At 42.6% G+C, this 21,020-nt stretch overlaps 1 long non-coding RNA gene across 2 annotated transcripts; it reads right to left on the bottom strand.

Moving 5' to 3' along the window:
- Nucleotides 1-241: 241 nt before the first annotated feature.
- Nucleotides 242-9,400, bottom strand: LOC119850481. 2 transcript variants are annotated; one of them, XR_006278737.1, is made up of 3 exons: nt 9,328-9,400; nt 8,054-8,117; nt 242-288 (listed from the first exon to the last, which is right to left on the bottom strand). It is a non-coding gene; the product is annotated as an uncharacterized LOC119850481 (long non-coding RNA). The 2 variants fall into 2 exon arrangements; XR_006278736.1 differs by lacking the exon at nt 242-288 and adding an exon at nt 3,692-3,891 and having other exon boundaries at nt 9,328-9,397.
- Nucleotides 9,401-21,020: the final 11,620 nt, after the last annotated feature.

Genomic DNA, 21,020 nt, shown 5'->3' with positions numbered 1-21,020 from the left:
ATCATCCCATACCTGCAACACTATACAATCCGACCAGTCTGTGCTTGTTTGCCAGGCCCAGAATCAGCGTTCCACTGTATCAACCCAGCCCCACTGCCACCATGATGTCCCAATTGCCACAGCCCGTGCTTTCAGGAACATCTGTGTCCATGTCTTCCTCACAATCGTCCTCATGCTGGCGTCTCTTAGCCCAGTTCTGCACATACTCCAGGATAATGCGCAAGATCTTTACAATGCTCACAACAGCAGCGGTGAGCTGAGCGGGCTCCTTGCACCATGGTATGGTGTCTGTATGGGTAACCCAGGAAAAAAGGCATGAAACAATTGTCTGCTGTTGCTTTCATGGAGGGAGGGAGGGGCAACTGACAACATGTACCCAAAACCACCCTCGACAATGTTTTTGCCCCATCAGGCATTGGGAGCTTAACCCAGAATTCCAAGGGGGCAGCGGAGACTGCGGGAACTGTGAGAGAGCTACCCACAGTGCACCACTTCATAAGTCGATGCTAGCCACGGTTTTGAGGACACACTCCACCAACTTAATGTGCTTAGTGGGGACATACAAAATCTATTGTATAAAATCAATTTCTAAAAATCAACTTCTATAAAATCAACCTAATGTCATAGTGTAGACATACCCTTAGTGCACAAAGGTGAGCTCCATCCATCAACCGCCCCTGCTTAGTTTGCACAAGGAGGACTAATCACATAGCTGATACCAAATCAAGTGATTGCTTTATATCCTTTCAGCCAATGATGTAAAACCAAATGGCAAAGGAATGTAAAAGCAACACAGATAGTGAGCCAACAATTGTTACAGCAAGAGAAAGGAGCAGAAATCTATTCAATTTACTGGCTTATGCAACCCCTAACAAGCCGTGCAACGAATCAAAGAAACGATAATATCTCAGTTTGAGCTGGGCATGATTTCACTCAGAAGAGAAAAACCTGTTTTGTTTCTAACTCCCAACATCTCTACAAGAAAATGGCAGTGTCAGGGAATCTCCACTGTTTGCTGCACATTAACAATGACTTCAAATGCTGACAGTAACACCGGGTTAGTCTCAGATTTACCCCAAATCTACATTACTTGTCTGGTTCATCACATTAATCTGGGGGAACACAGTGTCCCTTCTTAGTATCCAAGTTTACACCTCTATCCTTTCTTTTTGGGACCCAGAAATTTCTGATTACCAACAGTGGACCTAATCATGAGAGGAGTTGTACACCCCCAAGAGGGTGATGTGCAGGTCATCTGCTATCAGTGTTGGTAATTGAATACATTATTTTAATTATTCCATTTTAGAATCAGTGGGAGCTGAAGGCTCTCAGCCCCTTGCAGCACTGGGCCCAATATTTTTCTTTGCCAAGGTTCTGGGTTGGATAAATTTTGTGCCCTTCTGCTTTACTTGCAGGGGATTTAAATATTTTCCCTCCCAGAGTTTGATGCACACAAACTAGAATGTTAGTGCAGATTAGGGTGCACTCGATCAGCACTAGCATACGTGTATGGTGCAACCTAGAATTTCTTGCTGGAACAGATGTTTTCTCTCTGATCCACTTGCTAGGGGACTGGCACACACATAAACTCACACACAGTTCCACTTCAATGAAAATAACGCAACGCAGTCATGTAAATATGAACATAAAAAGCCATGGTCTCAGCTATGTCAGAGGAAACTATTCTAACACAAAAAGAAAAGGAGTACTTGTGGCACCTTAGAGACTAACAAGTACTCCTTTTCTTTTTGCGAATACAGATTAACACGGCTGCTACTCTGAAACCTATTCTAACACAGTTGAATGGTATGTACAGGCTGAGGTAATTTCATTACTTAAAAAAAAGAGGACAAGACTGGAGAAGGCTCTGTATAGCCAAAGGCATATGCAAAATTTCACAGAGATTTCAGATGCTAAAAGAGTTTGGAACATAAGCATGTGTTTTCTTGTAAGAAAGGAAGTAACTGGCTCAATGGCACTTTGTGACACTGCCACTCCTTGCTGGTCTCAGGGGACACGGCACATATAAAAGTGCAGCACTAGTGCTAGTATTTCAGTCATCCCTCCCACTTACATGCCCCCTCACCTCCTTTTGCCCCTCCACTTTAGATTGTATGGGGCTGGAGGTTAGCGCTGCAGCACTTTTCCAGCAGGAGAGAGGCATCAATTCCTACAGGACTGTGGGCAGGGAGGTTTATTTATTTTTTGTATTATAGTTGCAATAGATAAGCGATATCGGGGTGGGGTCACCTTTTGGAGTGGAGATTGCTGTGTGAAGGTTGTCCCGCCCCATGAATAGAAGGAGTTGGGTGTTGTGGTTTTTTATCCACCCAGAATGAAAGGAGCTGGGGGGAGGAACAGAGGTATGCCCCCTTAACATAGGCTGACAGGGAGAGAGGAAGAATCACCCATGCTTGTATTAAGAACAGTCTGTCTGACTTCTGATACCAGCACTCATTTCCAGATCATGGAGCATGCCCAGTAGGGATGGCCTGGTGGCTGGGGTGACCTCCTTGCATCATACCTCAGTAGAATAGGTGCCATCTTGTTTTCTGTCCACCCTATCTTCTCTCCTTTTCTGCCTCTGCTGTCTCTGTTCTTTCCCCATCCTATGTATTTTGCTCTTACTTGCTTTCAAGATACCTGAATGCTAGTATCAAGATACATTTGTGACGAGATCCCAGAACTGTGGGACCACTGTGCACCCTTAATTCTCCAGCCTGGGGTGTCAGTCACAAAGCTATGCCAGTGATAAGCAGCAAACCCCTCCAGGTGCTGTGATCACTCAGCCATCAGTATGTGAAGCCCCACACCCAGCTAAATTGCATGAACGCTCCTGAGCCACTCATGAATCATACTGAGAAAGGCACCAGTCAATCACTCCAGTCCACAGCCTTGCACCCTAGAAATTTACCATCTTTATACTGCTCAAGACTCCCTTGGACAGTGCAATCCCATTAATTAGTTCAGGGTAATGGACATGTAACACCTTTGTTAACCTGAGCTGAGATTCCCCAAGCACTTCAACCAAACTTACGCTGTTTTAGGTAAAATATAAAACAGACTTATTAATTACAGAGAGATTTTAAGTGATTAGAAGTAGCAGGCATAGAGATCAAAGTTGGTTACCTAATAAACAAAAATAAATTTGCAGTCCAAATTCTAACTTTAACAGACTAAGCAAGATTTGAATCAAGCAGTCTCTCACCCTAATAGATGTTACAGGCAGTTTGTAGTTCTCAATACTCAGACTGAACTCCTGTCCAGCCTGGGACCAATCTCTCTAGTTCAAAGTCCAGGTGTTGAGATGGAGGGACGAGGGGGAGGTTGTGAAAAAGGCCAAGTGATGATGTCACTGTCCCTCTTTTATACGTTCTTCCAGCTGCTAGAAAGATCCTTGCTGTGATGTGGGGGTCAGGCAGTTCCCATTGCATACATGCCCTCTCTGAAAAGCCTATGGGAGAGTGGATTCTTCTTGGTGGGCCATTAATGCCTGTCTGGCCAGTGATAGCTGCTCCTTTGTCATTAATGAAAGGCCAGCTATGGGTGTCTCCCAGCCTCAAAACATATTTCAGTAACACATATAGCAATACTTCATAACTTCACATACAATGATAGCACATACAATCCAACAGGATATTAAGGTTCAGCAGACCGAGACTTTCAAAATGATACTTCACAAGGCATGCACTGTACAAACATATCTTAATGACATCACGGAGGTGAATGTGGGGATTCCAGGGTGCTACTTTGAGGTACAGAGTGTCACAAAGTTTCTGATCCTCTGGAAAATTATTTAATCTGAACAGGCTATGATCTTCCATGAAGCTCTTTGAGACAATTATTCATGAGCTGCTGTATGCCAATGGTAGTTCTTTAGAGGCACATACTCTAGAAGATATTAAATTGATCATAGACAGATTCACAGAGTCTGCAGAAAGGGATGGGTGGACAATGAGTCTGAAAAAGGCAGCGGTCATATATCAGCCTATGTCCGTACACAAGACTAAAAGTCACCAGCAGCACCACCAGCTGAATGCTATTACGGAATTTCTCTGTCTTGGTAGTATATTGGCAAATGATGTTACTATAGACAATGAGCAGACATTTCATATCAACAAACCCAGTTCATCATTTGGCAGACTATCAGGCAGAGTCTGGCAGCAACATGATATTGAGCTTCAAACCTAGTCAAAAGTCTATAAAGTGGTTGTGCTGTCCAACTTGTTGTATGGGTCTGAGACCTAGACCTGCTGCAAGAAGCACATTAAGCTTCTAGATAAGTTCCAATTTTGACATATGCATGCCATACTCTGCATCAAATGGCAGGATAAAGTTACTAACAATGAGGTTCTGGAACATAGTCACTCCACAGGGAATGGATTGAAGCCATGCTTATCACATCACAGTTATACTGGGCTGGTCATGTGTTGAGGATGCACAACACCAGAATGCCAAAGTAGTTGTTGTATGATGAACTGAAAATGGGCCACCATATATGAGGTGGCCAGAAGAAACATTTCAAGATCACACTGAAGCATAACTTGAAACAGTGCAACATTAACAGCTGGGAGTTGTCAACAACACACAGATCATGCTGGCAAGCAGTAGCCAGATAGGGGGTCGCCCGGTGCAAGATTAACTGCCGTATGGATCTTGAGGGACAGAACAGAGGTGAGCCGTAAACAGCGGCACACTCAGCAGGCACAGATTGTAATACCTTCCTCAGCATCAAGCTTCCTATGCACTTCATCAGTCTTTTTAGCCACAATCATACTCACAAGACATAAACCCATCATCAGCATTATCTTCAGCCACAAAGGACAACAACAACAATGTTGCTTTCCTGTTTTTGTTCTTTTGTTCTCATTTTGTGGCTTTTCTTCCCCATTGTTCATTCAAACAGAAGGCTACACACCACTTGAGTAGGGAGGTCCATTGGTGACCCCATAAGGCCACTATCCTGTGCTGTTTGGCATAGCTGAATGTCATGAGAGCAGAGACGGGACACTTGAGTTTGTGGGCAGCTGCCTGAGCCTGCAGCCCTGAACTTTTGAACAGGGGCTGTCTACAAGAGACGCTGCTGTGGAAGCAGGGACAGAAGGTGGGTGGCTTTCAAGGAGCTAACCCAGGCATTACCCACAGTCCCAGCAGAGCACATTTGCACATGTAGAGGAGATCGGGGGTCATGAAACTTTCTTTACTGTTGTTCACCTCTAAGTTCCATGCTGTTATTTTCTTCTGCCTCTTGCTCCTCCCTGGACCAATCTGAGGACACCTGGGTGGCAGATACTGACCCCCAAATTCACCCAGCATGTAGCACAGTGAAGGTAAGCCCAGATGGCCTTGCACAAGCATGTTAGAAACAGCCTTTTTGGTGTGCTCCAAGGTTGGTGTGTCAGAGTGTAGTGAAGAATACAATACAACATCAGAGGACATTAATAACCTAAAGTTTCACTTCCAGGAATTCTGTGTCTCAGTGTTGGAGCATAGATATCAAATCTGTGCTGTCATGGATCTCCAGTAAGTTAATTTTAAAATATTTGAATTGATCTCTGTCTCCTAGGAATACATGGTAGGCAGAATTCAGAACGCCTAAAGTTTTGCACATTATATAATGAGATTTCACAGACACATGAGGAAGATAATTATTTTTTCCTGTCTAAACTGGATTACATTGAGGAATCACAGCAATTCAAGTGAAGTAGATGAGCTGGTATTTGTGTTGATTTTCCAATAACTGCAGCAATAGCTTCTAAAGAGTTTAAAGAACCAATCTGACTCTGTGGAAGATCACTGGCTATAAAGTAAGGCATTGATACAAGAGTAACAAGGCCTGGCAACCCACAGGTTATTCATCTTTTACCATGCCCAGGAACAGCTTTCTAACAAAATGGCAGAAACCACTATAACCTAGGAAAAATTCTGGCTATCTAACGACAGAGTATGTAGGAATCACCTAGCTTACTACTGAAGTGTGGCAATTATTAATGAACTCACAGCAATTCTGCACACAATGTAGGCTCAGGAAAAAAAGAAAACGTCCTATTGAAATTGCAGGGGCAGTTGAATAAACAGCATGTAATTACACCTACTGGAATTTGGTCAGATCACCAGAGCTGACAGTCAAGCTATGCTAATACTACAGGGTTTGATGCACAAGGTATTTGCAAACTATTTGCAGCAGTTCACTTGCCCAGAATTAGCACCAAGGATGATCTAATATCTTTGCTTTCCTTTCAGTTCTGAACCAAAATCTCCAATGATATCATCCACCTCTTGCCCCCCTTCAGCCTAGATTTACCCCCCATCAGCCTAGACTTACCCTCCAACTTCCCTCGCCTTAACTCTGATAGTTTTTTTGGTGGGAATGGAACATAGTGGCCTGCTCCATTGCTCTTAATTTGTGGTTATGTGGCACTCCAAAAGGCCTTCAAGGGACTGAGTGTACACTAGCTCTGCAGAGAGTCCTTTGGGATCTACTTAGTATGGGCCACAGCATCTCCAGGCCTTAGAAAGATTGGAGGCTCAGGGTGCAGCACATCCTTACATACCATACATGGAACAGCTATGGGATAGAGATGTCCCCTAATCCCTAGCGTTTATTAGGGATTATGGTGCATCATTCCTCTGTCGTCATAATCAACAGCCAGCTCACAGAGTTACCCTAGCTACTATGAAAGGGATTATTCATTGTCCCTGCCCATTCATTTATTCTGTGAGCTGCTGGTAAATGGAGTGTTTTCATGGTCCCTTCCTCCCTTTGCTCCTCAAAACACACTAATAAATTGCGAGAAGCAGCCCAGTCAGTCTCCAAATAGCCTGCAGGGAGAAGCAGCCATCTTGTGTCCCCTTTAGGTTTGGTATGTGAACAATCCAACCATGTGTTCAGCCCACTGGACTCCTTGTGACAATATCAGAGATAAGTAGGAGATCCTGAGACTTGCTGAGGCAGTGCTAAAATTGGAGGGAACAGCCAGGCTATTTTATCTGCAACACTCAGCTTGCGTCTACAAAACCTTTCACAAAGGTGACCTGGGGCCTGAGAACCCAATCACCCTAAACACAGGCTGTGATCATGTGGGTCCAGGGTCACTGTTTCACACAATTCTAGTTATCACATCAATTCTTGGAAATGGTGTCTTCGGAAAACAGTCCCATAGGATTTTTATTGTCAACAAGTGGCTAGGAAATCTGTTCATTATCTCAACAAAATGTAACTAACCCTCTTCCTTTCCCTGTAATGCCTGACAGGCACACAGGTTCAATACTGACTTGGGAGGATCCCTCAGTCGCTAACACCAATTAAAATTTCCTTCGCTGGCCCCCATCCAATGGCTTAAATGTCTGAGATCACAGTTCAGAGTGATATTGCTATAAATTCTTTCGTTTTGGACACTGCTATGGAATATTGTAATATATACAAGGAAGTGTTCACGGGGCTGCAATTCTCCATCATGTTAGGTCTTTTGTTGCTTGAGATGTCTATTTCAAGTGTCCACTGGACATTCACTCGGCTTTGCATTCTGACCAAACAGCAAGTTTTTGCACCTTCATGGTGCTGGTCTGGCATATGTTCCAGCAAAAGGGGAAAAGCATTTCACACAGATCCCATTAATCTTATACACATGGAGTGGGAGAGTGAGCAGCTTCTTGGCTGGGCTCTGACCCAGAGAAGCCAGTGCATGAACAGAAAGTGGTATTGTAAAAGCAGAATTTGCAACAATCTAATCCTATGTTCTTACTAAGCATTTTGCTGGAACAGGTAGAACACAATAACACCTTATAATTTAAATCAGTGCTACAGAACCATTGTTCACTGCTTGGTTTATATTTAGCAGAGGCTGATGGACACCCTGTAATTTTATGCCAAAGTGTATTACGCCTATTTTCTCCTAACGGAAATGGGTGTTGGGGGCTGTGACTGTTGTTTCTGCTAAGCCTTTTCACAGAGCTGCATTTGAAACACTTCTCATGAACAATTGAAAATTATTGATGTCCCTACTGAGCTGAACAAAATGTCAAGTTCATTTTGTACTTTGTGAATACTTACATGGGCTGTGGGAGGAGATCTCCAAAAAGCACCAGAGCTCCTTCAAAGGCATCTGCTTCATGTCCTAGAGTTATGAGAAAATATTAATTCAAATAACCACACCATGGTGGAACTCTGATCTTGCCTGTTTGCATACGTCAATCCTGCCTTCAGGGGAAGATAAATTCAACAAAGCTTTGTATTATCATTGCTACCATCACAGGAACTTCTAAATACTATATATAGTCAAATCCAAAGAGCAAGAAATGTTCCCACCAACTTCTCCCCCTATGGTTCAGAGACTGATGTGAAAAACTTCAGTCTGCAATTACATTTTCAATTATAGCAATTGCTCATATTTTCCATATCTCCATTTTCTTCAGCTTTACCTGGGGAATGACTTTATGCACCTTTAAATTATTTGATTCTTTATTAAAACCAAGTACTTGACAAGCTGGAACTTAGGGAATCTGTCGAGTGTTTTTCTGTAACCTGGTAAGCTGACTCAGGTGGCTAGAGATTTCCAGTAGAAGGCATAACTGTAATAGCACTTTAATGAGGATATGAATGATTATCACCTCTTAGAATTACATGAAGTAATTGCTTTTAATTCAAATGATCCCAGAGCCATGAAAGCTGAGATTTCTTTATCAGATGGTGTTTTCTTTCTAGCACTGAAGAATACCCATGGCATTTCCACAGTTAATTGCATGAACATCTACACAGCTACACAAATCGACCCTACTATACTTTCCATTAGCAGAGGTTTTGAAACACTGTTGGGAACTAAAGTTTGAGGTGAGCAGGCACAGCTTCATGAAACATCAAGAGAGGTATAATTGTTTTCTTTCTTCTTCATTTTTCTGTTTACACTGAGGTTTTTAGCTCTATGGAATGTGCCCAGTTGCCATAGTAACAGGTGCACTATATATAAATTATTAAAATAAATAATCTTTCCTTGTTTATTCTGCTGATCAAAATGGAAACTGTACAAACAAAATTCTAGACATTTTCCATTTTAAATGTACTTCCAATAGTCATAAGATAAACATAAATAAAATAGGCAGGGGCCATACCTTCAATAATAATTAAATGAATTCTAAATACCCTGCTAATCAAACAGTAATTCTGGTTAACATCAATGGAAGACACACACACACACACCATGGGGACTGCTATATAGCAGTGATTTTTTTTAGGTATTTTAGAGTACAACATGTTTTAGAATGATGGAATCTGATCCTGTGCATTTTACTCAGGCAAAACTCCCAAACTGGCTTCAGTTAGCATCTTACTGATGGAAGGAGGGCAGGTTTGGGACCATGAGTTGGATAATAACTAGGAATGGATAAAACTGATGAAAAACTGTATGTGAAAAATGCATGAGATTTTGAATTTATTTTTCATGATTAATTTAGCAAATATAATATAATAAAATAAATAATAATAATAATATAAAAGCTTGCTATGGGAGCAGAGAGGCCCAAAATCCAATTCTTTCCTCTATCACTGACTAGTCTTAATAATAACTGATATAAACATTAATTTAAGACCTGATCCTACAAAGACTTGCACTTGCTTAACTTTAAGCCTTGCATAGCCTAAACTCCCAAAAGCCCCAGCCAGAAATTGCAAACAGCAGAAGAAATAAATAGGCTAGAGTAAAACTTGAAGTAAAAGTGAAAACTCAGCAAGTAGGTTGTTCAAATCTCTCTTCAATTTCATTGCACTCCCTGTAGGCTGGTGAGCTGGGCTTGTCTCTCACAGGCTCTCCCAGTGTCCCATTCTTTTAATATCCATTTAGCTTTTCTAGCTTTCTAGATGCCTCTGAGTTGGAGAAAACATTTAGGAGTGTTCCCTGAGTGGGTACACAAGGTAGGTAGGCAGGCCAGCTGTGAGTTTTTTCTTTACTGTGTAAACATACCCCAAAAGGCTTGATCTATGCACTCCAGGAATGCAAAGACTGGAGGTCACAGACATCAATGTCAGACACACCAAAGGAGGCAAGGGGGTCCTGGGCCAGCGCACCCTTCCTACTCCCCCATCACACCAGCTAGTAGAACTGTCCCTCTGCACCTCAAAAGTACGGCACCTCATAAAAGGGTGTTGCATCAGCCATGCTCCAGTGCTGAACACTAAAAATTAATCATCATTTAGGACTCTTTGATATAAAGCATACTTGGGCAGATGCAGTATATTGTTTTTACACACAATCATACACTTTTCAGGAACCGTAATGCTTCCCCGCAACCCCTTTAAAAGAGGATCCAAATTCAGTTTCCTAGCGGACCATTTCTTATAAGGTGATGTGCTCTCCTCAGAAGACAGGAACATATGGGCCGCATGATACAGTCCCTCAGAATACAGAAGGTAATCTGTTTACCAGGCCATATCTGAGCCATGTCTGGGTGTGGAGTGGAGTGTACAGTGAAGACTGTACTGTACTCTGTATTAGAGGCAGATTCACTGCCTCAACCATCAGACCAATAAGCAAAATATTTACAATTAAATTAATGTCAAAAGCATGAAACAAACTAACCAATAGCAATAGCAGTGACATTTTCTTTAAAAAGCTTGGGGGAAGCTCAGTGTGTCCAGGTCAGAATGTGAGCCTTACATCTGAATGCTGTGACTTCCTAAGGTTTACATCATTTGAAGAATGAATTACATATTTTTTGTTGGGAAATATCACTTTTTAAAAAAAATTGGAAATCCAGCTTTGTCAAGTAATATAAATTGCACATACAGGTCTGTGTAAATACCATTCGTATGGATTATACAGACAGACAACAAAGGAGAAAGTGGTAAACCAATAGTCAAAGGGTGAGTAAAAAGTAAAAGTACTTAACAAAAAGAAATGGACAGAAAATAGAAGGATGTGAAAGGAAAACAAAAGTAAGAAATTATCAGTGAAAGGCTGGGGGACAAATTCTGCCTGGCCCTAGGTGGGTGTGCAAGAGGGTGAGAGAAAGTACAGGGAGCCTGTTCCCCTTGTGTCCTTGGGGTCTGAGCAAAAGCCCCCTGATGCCGAGGGAAGCCTTTCCATAGACTGGATCAGACTGTTGAGGAAGTGGCCATAATTTCAATGTCTGTTTTGGGGAGTGATGGGGCTGCCCAGCTAGTCTATATGTGGGTTGAATAGGCCACAGTTTTCAAACAATGGCCCTAAATTTGGGGTCTTCATATCTGGGGGCCAAAGCTGAGATCTCCTAGGGTCCAATCTTCAGAGGTGCTGAGAATTTCCATTTCCCATTGACTGTACCTGGAGTTGTGGGTGATCAGTTACTTTGAAAAATCAATGTTTAGGCATCTGAAATTGGGCACCCAAAAATTGAAGCACTTAAAATAAGTGTTCATATTTCTAACAGCTGTAATCCTGGAGAACCAGGTGAGCATGCGGGTGGTGCTGGAGCCAGAGCCAATGTAGAGGCATAAGGCTTCTTCATGAATGGCCCTGATCTTCAGATCACTGGGGATATGCCAAATTTGGGTATAGGTACTGCAGCTTAACAATCCCCTGCCTCCAACATACATTGTCCAATGGGACAGTCTCCACAAAGGGATCCTCATAGAGATTTCCTGTCCCTGATCCCCCTCATATGGTTTGTCCACATGAGGGATGACCTAGGAAGATCAGTCAACAATCTAGAAACAGTCAAAGTAAAAGGTTATGGAGGAGCCAAATCCTGATCAATGGAACACTCGCTCTGTGAACTGTCAGTACTACTTATAAAACACTAGGAAATTCCATAACACAAAAAACTATATTAAAATATCTTACCCTTAATTACCAATGTGCAGCTCATTATTTCAATGGGGTTGACCAGGTGGAGCTGAAGAAAGAGTTGTCCCTAAAGATTTAACAGAAACATGCACAGAGTCTAAGCCAGCTCCCATTGAAATCAATGGAAGTCTTTCCAGTGACTTCAGAGGGAACTGGACCAGGCCTACAAGCCAGGAAATTCAAAGATAAAAGATGAAAATTGCACCACTTTGAATTTTATGTTTTATTCCAGCTCTCTCCTGGGCAAAAATTATCAGCGTCAATGAGAAAGTACAGAGCCAGATAGGAGCATGTACAGTATATTGCCAAATCTGTGTTTTTTCCACAGCTGCTCCTTTCTGTGTATATCTGTGCAGTAGCATTCCATGTGACACAAAATGAAACAACATAATAAGTCACTTTCACTATACAGCCAGTGCTTAGTGAAAATATAAAACAGGAGCACAGCAGGGAACTATGCAGAGATAGGAGGCAACACTGTGTTTAAAAAGTCTGTTTTCATTTTCAGATAATTTTATTAAGAAGGAGCAGTTACTTATCCTGTACAGTAATGGAGCTCTTCAAGATGTTTGTCCCTATGGGTCTCCACTTCAGGTCTGAATGTTCCCCATGAGCCTTTGATTGGAGGCTTTTGGTAGCAGTGCCTGTGAGTTCTGCACTTGCGCCTTAGCTATCCTCATGCCCCATACTGAGGGTATATTGGGCAACATCAGATGAACGTCCCTCAGTTCTTTCTCTATTGCAAAGTCCTGGCAAAACAAGGACCCCAAAGCAGAGGGGAAGGGGGGCAGGTAGTGGAGCACCCTTAGAGGCAAACACCTTGAAGAACTCCAGTTACTGTACAAAGGTAAGTAACCTCTCCTTCTTCTTTGAGTAATGTCCCTATGAGAGCTCCACTTCAGATGACTCCTGAACAGCACTCCCTACTAGAGGTGGGTTCTTGGGAGCCTCGTCTAAGACTGACTGAAAAACAGCGGGGGCTGTTCCCCTTTCCTTGCTGTCCCCTTTCTTTGCTGTGTGGAAGAGTATTTCCTCTTGTTTGTATTAAACTTGCTGCCTACTAATTTCACCAAGTGACCCCTGGTTTTTGTATTGTGTGAAAGGGTACATAACGCTTCTCAATGCACTTTTTCCACATCATTCATGATTTTATAGACACTGTCATATTCCCCCTTTGTTGTCTTTTTTCTAAGATGTCCATCCCTAATTTTTTTAGTCTCTCCTCATATGGAAGCCATCTCAGACCCTTGATTGTCTTTGGTACCCTTCTCTGAACCTTTTTTAGTTCCACTATATTCAGAGATGGGATGACCAGAACTGGAAATAGCATATAAGCTGTGGGAGCACCATGGATTTATATAGTGACATTATGATCATTTCTATCCCTTTCCTAATATTTCCTTCCCTACTGTTAGCCTTTTTGATCACTGCTGTGCATTGAGTGGAAGTTTTCAGAGAACTATCCACGGCAACTTGAAGATCTCTTTCTTGTGTGGTAAGAGCTAATTTAGAGCTAATTGTGTACATATAGTTGAGATTATTTTTTCCAATGTGCATTATTTTGCACTTATTAATGTTGAATTTCATCTTCCATTTTGTTGCCCAGTCATCCAGTTTTGTGAGATCCCTCTGTAACTATTCACAGTCAGCTTTGGACTTAACTATGTTGAAAAATTTTATGACATCTACAAACTGTGCCACTTCACTCTTCACCACCAGGTTTTTTCAGATCATTAATGAATATGCTGAACAGCACTGGTCCCAGTACAGATCCTTGGGGGACTCTGCTGTTCACCTCTCTCCATTGTGAACACTGACCATTTATGCCTACCATTTTTTCCTATCTTTCAATAAGATCCATGAGAGGACCTTCCCTTTTTTTCCACAGCTACTTAGTTTCCTTGAAAGCCTTTAGTGAGGGACCTGGCAAAAGGTGTTCTGAAAACCTAAGTGCACTATATTGACTGGCTCACCTTTATTTACATGATTTTTATGTTCCAGCTAAGTGTCCTGAGTACCAGTTCTCACTTCCAGCCCCCATATCACTGGTGGTCAATGCTGTAAATGAACAAAACAGAGAACACCATTCCAGATCTATGCTGCATGATCCAAGCCACTATTTGGCTGCATAGGGCTAATTATCAGGTTGCAATTGCTAAATATAATTATACAAATTACACTGAATTAAACTCTTTTATTAACCATCTGCCTCAAAAACAGAGCAATTCCAGGCTATCATTTCGTCTAATGAGGAAAATAGGAAGGAGCACCAATTCTGTCAAATAAAATGTAAATGTATAATACGAAAGGCCAAAAAGAATTGGAGAAGCAATTTGCTAAAGATGCAAAAAACTAACAGTTAGGGCAAGTCTACACTACCAAATTAAGTTGACCTAAGTTACATTGATGGACAGTCATCACAGTAATTATTGTTTTTGCATGTCAACACTACGCTCCTGGTGTCAGTGGTGCATGTCCTCACCAGAAGCACTTGCACCGATTTAACTGTCAGTTAGGGGCATTGTGGAACGGCTTCTGAAAAGCAGCAATAGTCAATGTAAGCAATGCAATGTCTACAGTGACACTGTGTCAACCTAACTACATCCATCTAAGTGCTACTCCTCTCATGGAGGTGGAGTTATTAAGTCGGTGTATTGGGCAAGTTGCTTTGATGGGAGCTACATTTTAGGTGTAGACACTCACAGAGTTAGATTGACGTAAGCTGTTTTATGTTGATTTCACTTTGTGGGGTACACCAGGTGTTAGAAACTTTTTAAGTACATCAGAAGCAGGAAGGAGGTTGACAGGGCACTCTGGTTAACAGAGATCGACTGTCCAGCAGGAGTTATCTGGACCTGGATTCAATGAAGGATGCAGGGAGTGCTCCATGATGAGGAGTCTAAGGTTGCATCTTCATAGCATAGGTAGCTCGAATCAGCACACTCAAGTTAACGGCACTCGAGCAAGCATAGTTTGAGGTGGGTGGCCACATTTCACAGAGCAGTTGGATTAATGGCACAGAGTGATTGGATTAGCTGCTGCTGAGATGTTGTAACTGGAGTTGTTGCATCTCCACTGCATTACTAACTTGAGCGTTGACAGTACAAGCTGAACATCAACCCACCCTCACTGACAGGTGATCTAGCAAGTGCTCAAAGCACCACTTCACTTGAGCTAGAGATTTTTGTACATTATCGGGAGTCAAGTTAAGGGTAACGCTCGAGCTAACTCTGCTGTGAAGACATAACCCTCAATTTTATCTCCTTATTCTTTCTAAACCTATTCTTGAACCCAAAACAGGGTTGACACCTAGAAGGGACATAGTTGTCCTCTAGGGATCAGACAGCTTTAGTGGCCATCAGATTTCCAATAAAATTCCCAGTAAGTTAGACAGCATTTAAACCCTGTAGATCTAGGCATATCCCAAGAAGGAAAAGTATTCCTCAGAGAAGAAGACCCATCAGGAATGAGAGGATGAGAAACAGGAACAAGCTTGCAAAGACCCCAAAATTATATACAGAAGTAAATTAACTAATAAATTAACCAACCTTGCAAACACTACCCCCAGCCTAAAATAAAAATGTACAGGAAGTGAAGCTAATCTAAGAAGTGGGCACTGCAAGTCTTGCTCCATCTCAGGCTGAAGAGGTTGAGAAGGAATTGAAGGCAGTTCATCTTGGTACAAGGCATAAAGAGAGTTAGAGGACATGTGAGGACCCAATAGCCTGGCTACCAAAAGCCTCCAATCAAAAAATTGAATTTTGTTACTTCTCTTAAATTGTATACCTACAAACCTTCCCAACCCCTAATCCTTCAGATGGATTCTTTTCAATTTTTTGTCAGCCCTGTTTAATATATCCTGCTATTCAAATACCTGTTTTTAAAGAAGTATCAGAATGGGCAGCCAGTTAGCTGCAGATGGTTCTTTACAGAACAAAGGTGTCCTGCTCAAAAAATTCCTTCCCGTGGGGATTCAATAGGAATTTCAAGCACTGAACTGGGTCAGCTTTGAAATTCTGTACAGTCTTCTGGTGAGAAGATCAATGTAAATAACATAGTAAGTAGATTTCTGTGTGATATTATTCCTATGACATTTTCTCTGACCCAATATTCAAGGCTATTTTAGTGCAGTTTACCCTATTTTTATAATTTTCACTTTATGAAGATTTGATGTCCAGAGGCCATCAGGCAGGGATAGTGAGAAATTAAAATGGATCAAAAACTGAGTGACAGATTTACCTATTCCAGTCAAAATAGAGAGGACCTGAGTAGATTAGTTCACTTGTTCACAGCAGGTGACATTCACTACTGTGCAGAGGGCCAATGCAAGGCATATGTACCATTTAAGTCCCACTTAGGCTCTCAAAATAGCACATAGGGGTTGCACTGAAGTTGTGGTAACCTAACGCACAGGGGTGAATTTCACCCAGTATGTGATTTCAATCCCTCCCACGCTGCAAGAGAACAGAACAGACATGTCATTCAGAAAATACCAACCACTGTTCAAGAAAATTCTAGGACCCAAAGCAAATGCAAGAAATCCCCTTGAACTCCACAATCTACCATGGAGCAGTATTGAAAGAGACTAAAAATGAATGCTGACATTCACAATAAAATTAGTGCCTAGATTCATAGTTTGATGGAAAATTCTGTAAAACCCTAAATCTAAAGAATTAAAACCACAGGAGCCCATTATTCTTCCTTTGCAAACCAGAGGAATTAATCAACAGCCTATAATTTGCTGGCTACAGCTTTAAATTGCCATGAACATATGCCCTCTGAGCTTACAGAAATGTCAGCCTGTTTCAAAGCAGATAATATCTCATTCTGTTCTCAGTTACAGTGATGTAAATCAGAAGTAACTCCACTGAAGTCAAAGAAGTTATAGCCATTGTTGGATCAGAATCAGACACTGCATCTCTAGCAAATGATCTAGCATGTAATTGTTGAAACAGCAAACTACTAAATCAACAAAATTCATACATGGAATGTGGTGAGGAGCACCCACCATAAATTAGTGGCATCATATGTAGCTCTGTCAAAAGCGAAGATGGGTGAATAATTTCTAGTGAATACTTTCTTTGATTAATTTTACCTTTTACTATATGTGAATTGTCCACTAACAAACTGCAACATTCATCAGTGTATTCATTATTTGAAATGATATGGTGACCAGTGTTTATGAATGGTTTCTTGTCTGTAGCTCTTTTGCAAGCAGTTTGTTGTAAGTATATGAGATTTTATATTTGAACTATTTTGACTGGACATATAGATAACATGGAACATTTTTGTTCCCTTATTGGATGAGCATAACTCTTAGAATCAGGTTTTCTGTGAAAATACTTATGGTTACAAATTTGAAAGTTGCTTTCCATGATCATAGAATATCAGGCTTGGAAGGGACCTCAAGAGATCATCTAGTCCAACCCCTTGCTCAAAGCAGGACCAATCCCCAATTTTTGCCCCAGATCCCTAAATGACCCCTTCAAGGATTGAACTCACAACATTGTGTTTAGCAAGCCAATGCTCAAACCACTGAGGTATCCCTCCCTCCTAATTATTATTCTACTGTATTAATATATAATTTGCTTTTTCTCTGGATATTCTTGCCAGTAAAATTATGTGCTCAAAAATTCATGGAAAATAAACACAAAATGATCACAAACATAGCTGAAGTTGAATTAAGTTTTTAAAAGTGAAACAGATACTCACTGACAACCTTTTGTGGCATTTATCAACTTTTGGGCAAAAGTCAAAACACTGATTGTTTTTTAATAGCCTTGTTCATTTTGGAGCATTTTAAAGTACTAGAAAACAAAGAATAAATTAAAAGGTAATTCTTCTCAAACTAAGAGGATGTGGCTTTCAGGATATCTTAGCCCGGTCTACACTAGGCATTAAGGTCGAATTTAGCAGCATTAAATCAATGTAACCCTGCACCCATCCACATGACGAAGCCCTTTTTTTCGACTTAAAGGGCTCCTAAAATCAATTTCCTTACTCCACCCCCGACAAGGGGATTAGCTCTGAAATCGGTTTTGCTGGGTCGAATTTGGGGTACTGTGGACACAATTAGATGGCATTGGCCTCCGGGAGCTATCCCAGAGTGCTCCATTGTGACCGCTCTGGACAGCACTCTCAACTCAGATGCACTGGCCAGGTAGACAGGAAAAGGCCCGCGAACTTTTGAATTTCAATTTCCTGTTTGGCCAGCATGGCAAGCTGCAGGTGAGTGCAGAGCTCATCAGCAGAGGTGACCATGCAGAGTTCATCAGCAGAGGTGACCATGATGGAGTCCCAGAATCGCAAAATAGCTCCAGCATGCAGCTGAACAGGAGGTACGGGATCTGATTGCTATATGGGGAGAGGAATCCATGCTATCAGAACTCTGTTCCAGTTTTTGAAATGCCAAAACATTTGTCAAAATCTCCCAGGGCATGAAGGACAGAGGCCATAACAGGGACCCAAAGCAGTGCCGCGTGAAACTGAAGGAGCTGAGGCAAGCCTACCAGAAAACCAGAGAGGCAAACGGCCACTCCAGGTCAGAGCCCAAAACATGCCGCTTCTATGATAAGCTACATGCCATTTTAGGGGGTTCAGCCACCACTACCCCAGCCGTGTTGTTTGACTCCTTCAATGGAGATGGAGGCAACACAGAAGCAGGTTTTGAGGACAAGGAAGATGATGACAATGAAGTTGTAGATAGCTCACAGCAAGCAAGCGGAGAAACCAGTTTTCCCAACAGCCAGGAACTGTTTCTCACCCTGGACCTGGAGCCAGTACCCCCCAAACCCACCCAAGGCTGCCTCCCGGACCTACCAGGCGGAGAAGGGACCTCTGGTGAGTATACCTTTTAAAATAGTATACATGGTTTAAAAGCAAGCATGTTTAATGATTTATTTGCCATGGCATTCGTGGCTCTCCTGGATATACTCCCAAAGCCTTTGCAAAAGGTTTCTGGGGAGGGCAGCCTTATTTCATCCACCATGGTAGGACACTTTACCACTCCAGGCCAGTAGCAGGTATTCGGGAATCATTGTAGAACAAAGCATTGCAGTGTATGTTTGCTGGCGTTCAAACAACATCCATTCTTTATCTCTCTGTATTATCCTCAGGAGAGTGATATCATTCATGGTCACCTGGTTGAAATAGGGTGCTTTTCTTAAGGGGACATTCAGAGGTGCCCGTTCCTGCTGGGCTGTTTGACTATGGCTGAACAGAAATGTTCCCCGCTGTTAGCCATGCGGTGGGGGGAGACAGAAAGCAACCTTGTAACGAAAGCACATGTGCTATGTATGTAATGTTAACAGCAAGGTTTACCAAGAAAGAGTGTACCCGTTGTTCTATAAAATGTGTCTTTTCAAATACCACTGTCCCTTTTTTTTTCTCCACCAGCTGCATGTGTTTCAAGGATCAAAGGATCTTCTCCTTCCCAGAGGCTAGTGAAGATTAGTAGGTGAAAAAAACGCACTTGTGATGAAATGTTCTCTGAGCTCATGCTGTCCTCCACACTGACAGAGCACAGACGAATGCATGGAGGCAGACAATGTCAGAGTGCAGGAAAGCACAAAATTACCGGGAGGAAAGGTGGTGGGCTGAAGAGAGTAAGTGGCGGGCTGAAGAGAGGGCTGAAGCTGAAAGATGGCGGCAGCGTGATGAGAGGAGGCAGGATTCAATGCTGAGGCTGCTGGAGGATCAAACTAATGTGCTCCAGCGTATGGTTGAGCTGCAGGAAAGCCAGCAGGAGCACAGATTGCTGCTGCAGCCCCTATGTAACCAACCACCCTCCTCCCCAAGTTCCATAGCCTCCTCACCCAGACTCCCAAGAACGCAGTGCGGAGGCCTCCGGCCACCCAGCTACTCCACCCCAGAGGATTGCCCAAGTAACAGAAGGCTGGCATTCAATAAGTTTTAAACTTTTAAAGTGCTGTGTGGCCTTGTCCTTCCCTCCTCCACGACCCCTCCTGGACTCCCTTTGTAATTATCCCCCTATTTGTGTGATGAATTAATAAAGAATGCATGAATGTGAAGCAACAATGACTTTATTGTCTCTACAAGTGGTGATCGAAGGGAGGTGGGGAGGATGGTTAGCTTACAGGGAAGTAGAGGGGCGGGGGGTTTCATCAAGGAGAAACAAACAGAACTTTCACACCGTAGCCTGGCCAGTCATGAAACTGGTTTTCAAAGCTTCTCTGATGTGCACTGCACCCTCCTGTGCTCTTCTAACCACCCTGGTGTCTGACTGTGCATAACCAGCAGCCAGGCAATTTGCCTCAACTCCCACCCCACCATAAACGTCTCCCCCTTACTTTCACAGATATTGTGGAGCGCACAGCAATCAGTAATAACAGTGGGAATATTGGTTTCGCTGAGGTATGAGTCAGTAAACTGCACCAGCATGCTTTTAAATGTCCAAATGCACATTCTACCACCATTCTGCACTTGCTCAGCCTGTAGTTGAACAGCTCCTGACTACTCTCCAGGCTGCCTACGTATGTCTTCATGAGCCATGGCATTAAGGGGTAGGCTGGGTCCCCAAGGATAACTATAGGCATTTCAACATCCCCAATGGTTATTTTCTGGTCTGGGAAGAAAGTCCCTTCCTGCAGCTTTTGAAACAGACCAGAGTTCCTGAAGATGCGAGCGTCATGTACCTTTCCCTGCCATCCCACCTTGATGTTGGTGAAACGTCCCTTGTGATCCACCAGTGCTTGCAGCACTATTGAAAAGTACCCCTTGCAGTTTATGTACTCACTGGCTTGGTGCTCTGGTGCCAACATAGAGATACGAGTTCTGTCTATGGCCCCACCACATTTAGGGAATCCCATTGCAGCAAAGCCATCCACTAGGAATTGCACATTTCCAAGGGTCACTACCCTTGATATCAGCAGATCTTTGATTGCATTGGCTACTTGCATCACAGCAGCCCCCACAGTGGATTTGCCCACTCCAAATTGATTCCCAACTGACTGGTAGCTGTCTGGCAAGCTTCCACAGGGCTATGGCCACTCGCTTCTCAACTGTGAGGGCTGCTCTCATCTTGGTATTCTTGCACCTCAGGACAGGGGAAAGCAAGTCACAAAGTTCCATGAAAGTGCCCTTATGCATGCAAAAGTTTCTCAGCTACTGGGAATCGTCCCAGACCTGCAACACTATGCAGTCACACCAGTCTGTGCTTGTTTCCCAGGCCCAGAATCGGCGTTC

Source organism: Dermochelys coriacea, chromosome 2 (genome assembly GCF_009764565.3).
Source record: "Dermochelys coriacea isolate rDerCor1 chromosome 2, rDerCor1.pri.v4, whole genome shotgun sequence".
Classification (NCBI taxonomy): domain Eukaryota; kingdom Metazoa; phylum Chordata; order Testudines; family Dermochelyidae; genus Dermochelys; species Dermochelys coriacea.
The sequence above is the reverse complement of the archived record's forward strand: the minus strand, read 5'-3'. Positions and strand labels throughout refer to the sequence as shown.